This window comes from Phyllobates terribilis, unplaced genomic scaffold (genome assembly GCF_046119375.1).
Source record: "Phyllobates terribilis strain yellow unplaced genomic scaffold, ASM4611937v1 Scaffold_11__3_contigs__length_659146591, whole genome shotgun sequence".
In the NCBI taxonomy this organism is placed as follows: domain Eukaryota; kingdom Metazoa; phylum Chordata; class Amphibia; order Anura; family Dendrobatidae; genus Phyllobates; species Phyllobates terribilis.
In genome coordinates, this window is record NW_027362771.1 from 9,777,390 (window position 1) to 9,789,429 (window position 12,040).

A 12,040-nucleotide genomic window follows, 5' to 3' on the forward strand; every position below is an offset into this window, starting at 1 on the left:
TATTTACCACTAACATGAAGTCCAACATGTCACAAAAAAAACATTTTCAGAATCACTGGGAAACATTGAAGTGTTCCACAGCTATTACCATATAAATTGAAGCATATCAGATTGTAAAAATGAGACCAGTCATTAACGTACAAAGTGGCTCGATCCTTAAGGGGTTAAGACTGCTGTTCCCCTGTAATTACACTAAAATTTGGCTTTATTTTGTATAATACCCTCTTGTTGCTTTGCAATAAACAGGATACATTATACAAGAAAGAAAAGGCTTGCATTTGAAAACCTATTAGTAATCAGGTGTTAACACTGCAGCATACAACCATACATTAAAAAGAAAGAAAGAAATGTGTAATGGTGAGCTGAATTTCCCAATATAACAATGAGAGCTGTGGGTGAGTGTGTGGATGTTTGATCATGCAATTGTTCCCAAGATTAAACAATAGAACGGCTTCTTAGAATCAATGCCAGTAATATGTGTGAGGGGTAGAAGTGTCAGGGAGATTTTTGGTTTAGTAAAATAAATTGCCTAACTGGCTGACCAAATAAAATATATCTCAATAAATCCAATTAAAATGCTACTTGAATATTTATTACACTAAAATCATGTCAGAACTATATAGTCAACTTGCTAATATAATAAATTAATGCATAGCACTGCATTAGGTAAATTCACAATAATCTTCATTATCTTTACTTAAAAGAACAGTACACAAAAATTGGGTTGAAAATATACTAGTCAGGTATTAGCCCAAGCAAAGGCCTTGTGACACTGCCAAATTACAGCTATGAAAATACAGATGTGTGCAATGGGGTCTCTTAGAGGTGCATGAGGCCATAACTGTGCTTCTGCATTCTTCTCTGCATATCATATGGACCATTTTTTGGATACTGTGTAAATCCAAAAATATGGCATGTCCAATCACATGTAGGACTGTGGAGTTGGAGTTGTGGAGTCAAAACTAGTTTTTGGTAGAGTCCAAGTTTGTAGAAATGTACTAATTCCAAACTCCATCATTAATTTTTTTTTATTTCTAATTAATATTGTTGAGTCAGTTGGAAAGAATGTAGGAGTTAAACTTTGGCTTATAGACACCACAGTGCTAATTACGTCATCCTGATCACGTCTTATGTATGTGTGTTCTTTCTTCTGTATATTTCACACCACGTATTTGTGTATTTGTAATTTTTAACAGCCCCTCGTTTTATATTGTAAGCAAGAAACTGATCTGTTGTAAACCTGAGACAAATAAATGCATTTGAAAGTAATTACATCCATTTTTTTAACATATGCGTTGCATTCGTCTTTATTTTTAATACATCAATATGTTTTTCATCCAATGTTCATCAGTGTTTGGTCAGTGTGTCAGTTTTTACAATCAATGATTTTCTCATATGAGAAAATAAATGAATACATTACAAAGTTTCTCCTATTCACTACAATGTTAATCACAAACAGCACATGGACTGTACATTGATTACATCCATGGAACTTGGTATGTGTGATGAAATACGGTCCGCAAAAACCACAAACATGTAAACAGCTCCATAGATTATAATGGGTACGTGTTCTATCCATGAAAACGTAAAAATAAATTCATCGCACACTCATAGGAAGTTTTGCTTTTTAGTGCCAATTTATTTATACAAATGAAATGTAGAAAAAATAACAGTGGTGAAGGCGACAATAGGTAGACGTTTCGGCCACACTGGCCTTATTCATTAAGTCGCTACTGCAAAAAAGATAAATAGCATGATGAGAAAAAAATATAACAAAAGATGCATAGTTGAAAGTCATACATAAGAATACATCTCGGTTGACACTGAGTTACGAAAGAGGTAGGTAACGGAATAGACGGTGTCAAAAAAAGGGAGGAGGAGAAAGGGGGGATGGAAAGGGGAGGGAGAGAGGAGGGGGGGAGTTGGGGTGGAGGGCTGGGATAGGATGGAGGCAGAGGAATATTATATACAAATAAAAGCAGTTAAAAACAGTCAGGGTATACCAGGGGGAGCACAGGTATTTGAGTATAGGGGGTTCCTTACTTGTATCAAGTTTATTTTAGCAGGAAGGCACCATAGAAGGTAGAGAGCAGTTCCAGTCAGAAGCTGCAACAATGAGGGGATACGGATCAGTATCATGAGGCATGGGGTAGAATGCCTAAGTTAGTGGATATAAGTACCTTATCAAAAGACAGGGGTTCATCAGCCTGTGGAGAGCTGAAATAGAAGTATTGCCGGTTACCAGTGCTGTCAAAGGGTTTGGATAAGGGATAAAGCCCATAGGGGTCAATAAGTACCTGCAGTTCCTGTATCAGGGGTGTCTCTAGATGGGGAGTCCCATAAATGGTAGAAGTGGAGGGTACAGGCAGCGTTCCCAGGTTAGGCTGTTGGTAGTGTGGGAGTCAGGCTGCCTTATGTACACAGTGCTGCAGGAAGTGCGTCATCAGGGGGCGTGTCCCGGAAGTTGCATGTTGCTGGTTCGTCATGTGACAGTGGTTGTTTATTGGTAGCCATGGTAACCAGCCACATCGCACTGTGTAGGGGGTTGTAGTGAGAGAGGGAGTAACTGTGGGCGTGTACAGAGTCACAGAGCTCTGCATGGAGGGCTGAACTGGGAGTAGCAGTAGGATATACAGAGGAATGACGTGCTGTGAGCAGGTCACATGTGGGAGGTGATGCATGCAGGTTATCATGGTGCTGCGACCCTGATATTTGTAGTGTATGAACTGACCCATCATGGCATAGAAGCACAGAGTTTAGTAACCCACAGCAATGGTATGGTAACAGGTAGGAGGTAATGTAAAGTAACCCTATATATTGGGGAGTGACATGCTATGGCAAGTAGGGACGATTCTCCTGAATAATTATGCACAACATGCTATATGGTATAAATACTCATAGAGAGGTAGAGAGAGAGAGAATGTCAGGTAATGCCTGTCACAATGTAAAGTGGGGGTGGAAAGGGGGGTGATTTGTCAGGTATATATACCACTAAGAGGGAACACGTTAGTAAGTTACACGTCACCATCAAAAAACACTGGCCCCTTCTTTCCAAAGCCTACCCAGAGATTCCAGCATTTTCAACCCCGGCTCTTATGTGCACCAGGAGAACATGCAACATTAAGGATAAAATCGTTAGAGCAGACCTTGGCAGCACACGGACACTCCCACCCCAACGTTTACTCAATACCCGTCGCAACGGGACATTCCCCTGTCTCAACTGTGCCGCCTGCTCTAATATCATTAAATCCGACTCTGTCACCCACCCCAGGACAGGAAAGAGTTATCCAATCAAGGGCTTCTTCACATGCGATTCCAACTTCGTCATTTATGTCATCAAGTGCCCTTGCGGCCTACTCTATGTAGGAGAGACGACACAGCACGTACGTGACGGGATTGCAAGTCATAAATCCACAATCCGCTGCAGTAAAAATTGGCTCCCACTACCTGACCATTTCTCTAAAGCAAAGCATACCGTTGCCCAACTCCGTTTTCAGGTTTTAGAACACGTAGCCAGACCCAGACGGGGTGGTAACCATATCAGGCTTCTCAAACAACGTGAGATCTACTGGATCTATACCCTGCAAACCCTCTCTCCTGGGGGACTCAATAGGGAAATAAATTGGACCTACTGACATACTCTTTTTCCTAGTGGGATACATACCTTCCAAATTCTCATGGTGAAATAAATTGGACTTACTAACGTGTTCCCTCTTAGTGGTATATATACCTGACAAATCACCCCCTTGGGGATTCAATAGTATATTAAATTGGACCTTCTAACGCACTCCTTCTTTTACAGACCCATTGAAAAATCCCCCTTCCTTCGGGTGAGTACCTACTACCCCACTACCGCTTCGTCTTTATACGCATGACCAATAACCCCCCTTTCCACCCCCACTTTACATAGTGGTATATATACCTGACAAATCACCCCCTTGGGGATTCAATAGTATATTAAATTGGACCTTCTAACGCACTCCTTCTTTTACAGACCCATTGAAAAATCCCACTTCCTTCGGGTGAGTACCTACTACCCCACTACCGCTTCGTCTTTATACGCATGACCAATAACCCCCCTTTCCACCCCCACTTTACATTGTGACAGGCATTACCTGACATTCTCTCTCTCTCTACCTCCCTATGGGTATTTATACCATATAGCATGTTGTGCATAATTATTCAGGAGAATCGTCCCTACTTGCCATAGCATGTCACTCCCCAATATATAGGGTTACTTTACATTACCTCCTACCTGTTACCATACCATTGCTGTGGGTTACTAAACTCTGTGCTTCTATGCCATGATGGGTCAGTTCATACACTGCAAATATCAGGGTCGCAGCACCATGATAACCTGCATGCATCACCTCCCACATGTGACCTGCTCACAGCACGTCATTCCTCTGTATATCCTACTGCTACTCCCAGTTCAGCCCTCCATGCAGAGCTCTGTGACTCTGTACACGCCCACAGTTACTCCCTCTCTCACTACAACCCCCTACACAGTGCGATGTGGTTGGTTACCATGGCTACCAATAAACAACCACTGTCACATGACGAACCAGCAACATGCAACTTCCGGGACACGCCCCCTGATGACGCACTTCCTGCAGCACTGTGTACATAAGGCAGCCTGACTCCCACACTACCAACAGCCTAACCTGGGAACGCTGCCTGTACCCTCCACTTCTACCATTTATGGGACTCCCCATCTAGAGACACCCCTGATACAGGAACTGCAGGTACTTATTGACCCCTATGGGCTTTACCCCTTATATAAACCCTTTGACAGCACTGGTAACCGGCAATACTTCTATTTTAGCTCTCCACAGGCTGATGAACCCCTGTCTTTTGTTAAGGTACTTATATCCACTAACTTAGGCATTCTACCCCATGCCTCATGATACTGATCCGTATCCCCTCATTGTTGCAGCTTCTGACTGGAACTGCTCTCTACCTTCTATGGTGCCTTCCTGCTAAAATAAACTTGATACAAGTAAGGAACCCCCTATACTCAAATACCTGTGCTCCCCCTGGTATACCTTGCCTGTTTTTAACTGCTTTTATTTGTATATAATATTCCTCTGCCTCCATCCTATCCCAGCCCTCCACCCCAACCCCCCTCCTCTCTCCCTCCCCTTTCCATCCCCCCCTTTCTCCTCCTCCCTTTTTTTGACACCGTCTATTCCGTTACCTACCTCTTTCGTAACTCAGTGTCAACCGAGATGTATTCTTATGTATGACTTTCAACTATGCATCTTTTGTTATATTTTTTTCTCATCATGCTATTTATCTTTTTTGCAGTAGCGACTTAATGAATAAGGCCAGTGTGGCCGAAACGTCTACCTATTGTCGCCTTCACCACTGTTATTTTTTCTACATTTCATTTGTATAAATAAATTGGCACTAAAAAGCAAAACTTCCTATGAGTGTGCGATGAATTAATTTTTACGGGATTTGAGGACATTTCCAGTCCATTGCATCTGCACCTCAACTCTATTTGACAGTGTGCACGCTAATTTTCTATTTACTATCCATGAAAACCACAGACTGCGTATGTGAAAAACAAACATCTGAATGAGGCCGAAGGGTGTGGGACCTGCAGGAGTCGATAACTGGGTTGGGATGGCTGATAAAAATATTTGGGACTATCATAATGTCCAATAGCTCAAAAAATGTCTTAATCCAAGTACAAAATCATTCTAAAGTGGCTTGGCTATGATAATAAATATTTGCATAAATTGTTTATTTTCCATTTTTATGGACATGCATATTTTAGAACATATTAGTTAAAAAATATTTTTTATGTAACTCTAATCTTGATCATCTAAGACATTAGAAAACAAACTCCAAAAGCAATTTTAAAGTTAGAATGTCACCCTATGCTATAAATTTTCATTTATATTCTGACAGTTACAGAAAAAGTGCTTTGGGGCATGTTCCCTTACATTGTTATAAGCTGACAGAAAATAAAAGAGAAATTTACTCTTAAAATACAATTATCTTGAAATTAATGCTATACTTGTTATATTAATCTTCAAGAATCTGGTAAAATCTGACTGTAAAAATTCCAACTAATGCTCTTCCACTGATGATATTATGGCTCATTGGGCCTCTTGGAGGCGGATTTTTTTTCCACGTTAGCTATGGGTCAGCATGGAAAATCGACCATGTGCACTGTCACACTGGCTATAATGGGTCCATGTGACTTCCATGTGTAAGGAGATGGACAAACTGCACACATATCCCCACTGTGACATACAATAATAGTGTTGGTATTGTGTTTTGCCCTACAGAGTGAAACAGTAGTGGTAGAGAACAAATGAGTAAAGAGAAAGGAATAGAGACTGTGTGTGTGTGTGTGAAGATGCTCTGTATGATGAAGGAAACGTTCATAAATTTGTGTACCCGCTACCTACTGTACATAATTCCCACAAAGTTATCGTTAAAGGATGGAGAAATTTTGTTCTCGATATGCACCTCAGAGTGTGCTACAATTCTCTCATCCAAGAGAAACTGATCACAGTAAGCTCACACTCTGATCAAACTTGGATCAAAGCTTGATCAGAGTGTCATTAGCATAATCGGACACATTGTATGTCTATAAAGCCTAAAATGGGTGTATACTGGCCAGGGGTGAGATCCGCTCTAGCAGGAGTAAAGTCACCAGGCAGAATTTAATGGAGCTAAAAAAACTTGCTCAGAACTTCAAAGTGTTATTACTGGAAGGCACGGTTACTTGAAGAGGACCTGACAACAGTTCAAAATTGGCTAGTTTTAGCTCTTACCTTATTCCTACCGCTCCCCTGAGTATTCCTTTTTTTTAATGTGCCATACAGTTACAGAGATTTATAGCTTTTTTTACTGCTTATTTTTAAGGTCTTTACCAAGAGTGCAGCATTCATAGGAACATTTTGCAAAGCATACCCTACAAGAATTCTGCGTGCAATGACCCCTGATAAATACCATAAGAATTAGCACTAATTAAAAAAGCCCTTATTTCAAAAACTGTATCTTGGATTTAAAAAAAAGAAGAACTGAATACTTGGGCACAGCAGGAGTACAATAAGAGCAAAAATGTGTCACTTTTGACTTGTTGCAACAGTTTAATTGTGATAGCACGAGACACGCAAACTCTCAATGATTAAATTATAGGGGCATAGTCTCTAAACCATGATTTCTCAAAATTTTCAAAGAAGGGAAGAATGGCACTCCTTAGGTAATGAAGGTGCATGGATAGGGTCCTAACCCTTATGTAGCAGTTCTTTTCCTCTATGTCCTCCTCATTTACCTGTATTATACCACATAGTACCCCCTTTGTGTCCTTTCCTGTACACAAGGGATTCCCAGGTTCAGAAACATGGTAATGTCCCAGCATACTTAACAATATATAGCAATTGGTTCCACATCTAAAGCTATGCACTTAGTACACAAGCTGACCATGTGATCTGCAATTGCATCACATGTCCCAGGTAAGTTCAGTTACGTGACCAGGTGAGTCCCGGAGCTATATAGCAACCAGTAGCGATACGTCACTTCTGGCACCGGACCGGAAGTGAAAATGACACATTGCCATATATTCCCCGCGAGGACGCCAGGGACACTAAAACCGACCACATCAGTGACTAAGGTCGCTGCACTCTCTCCATACCAGGTGCCTACACTCCCATGAACTGGAGTAAGATTTGACAACTATATTTTGAATGAACATTGGTAACTTATTAAGCGTATATACCTGCAAGATACATTTATACCTTGTGCTATTCGGATACCCTGCTGTGTGTGCTTACTTCCCTGAATTTGCAGGTACAATTGTAAATCAGCCTATTACATTCACTACTATCCTTTAAGCTTTATACTGTATGCTCCTTTACAAGGGATCGATCCAATACTTCTGTGCACTATTTCTTGCTATTATGAACTGATCACTTGGATATTTCTATATTTCATTATATGCAATTGTTAGCATATAACAAGGAGCATTTAAATTCCTTCCAAATCTTTGGGACAGTATATAACTTTCATCTTGGATATGTCTTATACTTCACTACATAAAGGATTTCACTGTACAGGGATCTTTGGGATTGTAGGCCAATTTTCCTGTTAAAGCACTGTTATGATGGGTGTTTGCAGATCAGCTCAATTACTTCCCTTTCTTACACTCCACTTGTCTTTGACAGGCAACCATATGAAATGTAAAGAGCCGGAACCAAATATACTTTTTTCTCATGCATGTATGAAACTAATATTCTTCTAGGTAATAATTATATAGTATATTGAGCTGCAATGTGTCTTTTTACATTGTACAAATGCTTACCATGTTGTACCAATTGTTTGTACTATATCTTATATCCTTAATTATTTTGATAATTTTTATTTCGTCATTTCTTTGCAAGCTATTGTTTGTCAGGTTGTATTGAACGTTCATGTATATATTCTTTATTATTTCAGTGTATATCTGATAAAGGTCTACAGGACTGAAACGTCAATTAATTGGATTGAATGCACATTTATGTTTGAAGACAATAAATATTTCATTTATAGAGTGCCGTATTCCATATCTTTCCTTCTCAAATTTTTCAACATTTTCATCTAAAATTTTCAGAAATAAATGCAAATAATATCGAACTAAATGTAACATTATCAAAAAACACAATATGTTACAAAAAAAACCAAAAAACAGAATAACTCAACAAATTAATGGGAGAAGCATTCCAAAAATAGCACGTCTTACTGTAAAGTGACATATGTCCAATTTGAAAAATCAGGCCTGGTCAGAAAGGTGAAAACCGGCTATGGTTGGAAGAAGTTAAAATCAATTGCAATATATGCACACTTTGCTGTTCTAAACCAGATAAAATATCATCCACAAAAATGATGTGCTCCATTGCAAACAGTGGAACTGCCTGCAGCTACACACAAGCGGATGTGATAACTTCTTTGACTCATGCTTGCCTGCATAAAAAGTAGATGCTTTGATTCTGTGTAAAGCACTTCAAAGTCTTTATTTTAAAAGCACAATAATTGAAGGTCTCCAGCAGAGATTAGCCTACATTAATGGTGGTCGATTCTCTCGATCTGTTGTAGTTTTAACAACTGGGTCAAAAAAGTGTTCTGAGCAATGAAGGTGATAGAGTCCCCAATATCTCCAGTTTTACAAAAGCCCAAGGTCCCATGTGCTCTGAATATTGGACTCTTCTTGTTCTGATGTTGTATGCTGTATTACAGCTTCATAAAACTTAGAGATTTTAATAAACAAAATGGATGTGCACTTGAGTCCTAAGGCTGGAGCTCCCTAAACTTGAGACTTCTAACAATTGAACTAGATTTTTTCTTAAAATTTTATATAACTTTACTCACAATTTGGCACACTAGTCTTCTATATACTAAAATCTTATTGCAATATTGTATAGATGCACAAATGTATGTAAAAGCCCTCAAGGGCAGGGCCCTGTATGTTCTGTACTAGTCTGTCATTGTTAGGGCTCTTTCACATGTTTGTGTTTCCACACATACCGGAGACACTGAACATGCAGACCGGCGCTTGGGAATCAGCGTTACAGTTAGCGCTGTTCCCAAGCGCTGGGTGCTGAACACTGCACTCATCATGGTTCCCTGCCAGTGTTGCGATCAGCACCAGCAGGGACAGTGATGAGGGTAGTAGTGTCTGCTCCCACAGTGATCACCTGTAAAAATAAGAATAAGATAAAAAATTCTTATACTCACCTGTCCTAAGTGTCCCCCGCTGTAATCCATGCAACCGATCAGCAGAGAAGCCAGGGGGAATGGCCCCGGACCTGCGCTGAGCTCAGGAGCGGTGTTCTGCCACTCACTGAGTGTAACTCTGGGCCCACTCGCTGGAGCAGCTCATTCTCCCTGGCTTCTCTGCTGATCGGTCACATGGATTACAGCAGGAGACACTTAGGACAGGTGAGTATAAGGATTTTATTTTTACAGGTGGACACTGCAGGAGCAGACGCTACCCTCATCATTGTCCCTGCTGGTGCTGATTGCAGTGCCAGCAGGGAGCCATGATGAGGGCAGTGTTCAGCACCCGGCGCTTGGGAACAGAGCTAACTGTACACTGATTCCCAAGCGCCGGTACTTGTGATCCTGATGCGGCACACAGTTGGCACACGTGTGACACACATGGGACATGGATATCTCCGGTACAGTTTTTTCCGGTACCGGAAATATACAGATGTGTGAAACCGGTCTTAGTTTTTTCACTATATTTGCATCCTGCATGTAACCACTTCTCATGTACAGCACTATGGAATCAATGATGCTCTAATAATAGATAATAATAATAATGTAGAATTTAATTGAAAAAGTTGCATAAAAGTTATAATAACAAAAAAACATTGCTGGATTTTTGTGATTGTGTATTTGCTGGTATGGTAGACTGCAACCTCACTGTACAATGTTACGTTTAATAAAAATGCACGTGATAGTGGCAGTAGAACCCTGACCTTGGAGTATTAATGAGTCTAAAATAGCTGTAGATGGGATTTGCACATCATAGTAGTAAACAGGCACATTATAATGTAGAGGAGTGCTAATTTATCTCCAAAGCATTGTTCTGCTGGCTATCTATTTTAAAGCAACTCATTGAAATCACAAAGTATCACATTCTTTACAGCTGGGCATTTTTTACAGTCTGACCAGTTCTCAATCACTTGCGAATAGAGAGGATTGAAATAAGACATTACATTAAGTAACTGCTGTCACCTGCTACTTCTCTCTGACTGATTTCCCCAGGCTCCTATATCTCTCATTCAGCTTGAATTTTAGGTGCTAGATTATAACTATTACTGGGATGCAGCCGGCTCAATAACCACAGTTTAGTCCCACTAAAATTCTGATTAACAACTTGTTCATAACAAAACCGAACAGCTGTTGCAACACTACCATTCATTGGAAAATGAAAACTTGATGGTTGAGTATTGATGTGTATATTTTATAAGCAGTTTGTAAGTGGTAGGAACAAATCCCTCAGTTTATTTAATGTATTTGAAATTTAGACTGGGTTTTGAAAATAAATCAGATTAAGTTGCAGCTTTAAAATATTCTTTTTTAGCATTCTGCCTGAAAATCTTAGTTAATATAATTTGTTCTTGAATTCAGTTTTGGTTAACAAATTAGCACACCAAAATGAGTGATTTAAGGTATGTTGATACAGAACGTATTATGCTGCAGGTCTCTGACAGCAGATATCATTGGAAAAAAAGCGTGAAATTTGCACCGACGTCTGCAGCATGAATTGACATGCTATTGATCTCCAACCAGCAGCTCATATCAATTTATGCTGCAGATATATTTCACAGTAAGTGCATGAGATTTCAAAAAATTTCATGCACTTTTCTGGCACTGTAAAATGCAGCGGATTTTACACAAGAGAATACCAAATTGAAAATCCGCTGTGTTTTCGCACCATTTGAACTTAGTAAAAAAAGATGTTGGAACACAAACAATAATTATCACTTAAACATGGTCCATTCCCTTGACTGATAGCAAATACTTGTTACACCTGGACTACACAGAGACTTTGGGTCTGATTCATCATTTGTGAGTTTTTGGAAATCCTTTTTCGATTTTGTCCTGTGGTATTTATCCTCTTATATTTTTTGTATGAATGTCATCAAAATGGAGCACATGGTTTTTGAATTTTCATAAAGTAAAACAGGTTCTTTACTTTTATCTTTAACCTGTTTAACAATTTTTAAGAGCAAAAAGTAACATGTTTCACTAAAATTTCACCAATTTTTCATTTTTCCAACAAAATTTACAAAAACGTTTTTTTTAGGGACCTCATCACATTTAACCCCTTTCTGGCCCAAGCCAAGATCAAAGTCGATCGCAGCATTGTGGGAGCAAGTGGAGAGGTAAGCACCGATACTTATGTCCTATCCAGCGTCCCGCGGTGTCTGTGCTGGGTCCCGGATGTTGTCATGGTAACCCAATGTCGTCATGACAAGATCCGGGTCACCAGAAGGCAAGAAGCTACTTTGGTCATGCGCAGTGCGAGACCAAAGTA

General features: G+C 39.8%; 1 protein-coding gene and 2 long non-coding RNA genes across 10 annotated transcripts in view; 1 reads left to right on the top strand and 2 right to left on the bottom strand.

Annotated features, from left to right (window-relative positions):
• TENM2 (teneurin transmembrane protein 2) overlaps positions 1-12,040 on the bottom strand; it is a 2,544,132-nt gene that overhangs the window by 2,466,590 nt on the left and 65,502 nt on the right. The window lies entirely within an intron of this gene.
• Positions 1,619-2,172, bottom strand: LOC141164962 (uncharacterized). The gene is made up of 2 exons (XR_012251001.1): positions 2,044-2,172; positions 1,619-1,733 (listed from the first exon to the last, which is right to left on the bottom strand). It is a non-coding gene; the product is annotated as an uncharacterized lncRNA (long non-coding RNA).
• Positions 4,579-5,422, top strand: LOC141164963 (uncharacterized). The gene is made up of 3 exons (XR_012251002.1): positions 4,579-4,745; positions 4,826-4,999; positions 5,308-5,422. It is a non-coding gene; the product is annotated as an uncharacterized lncRNA (long non-coding RNA).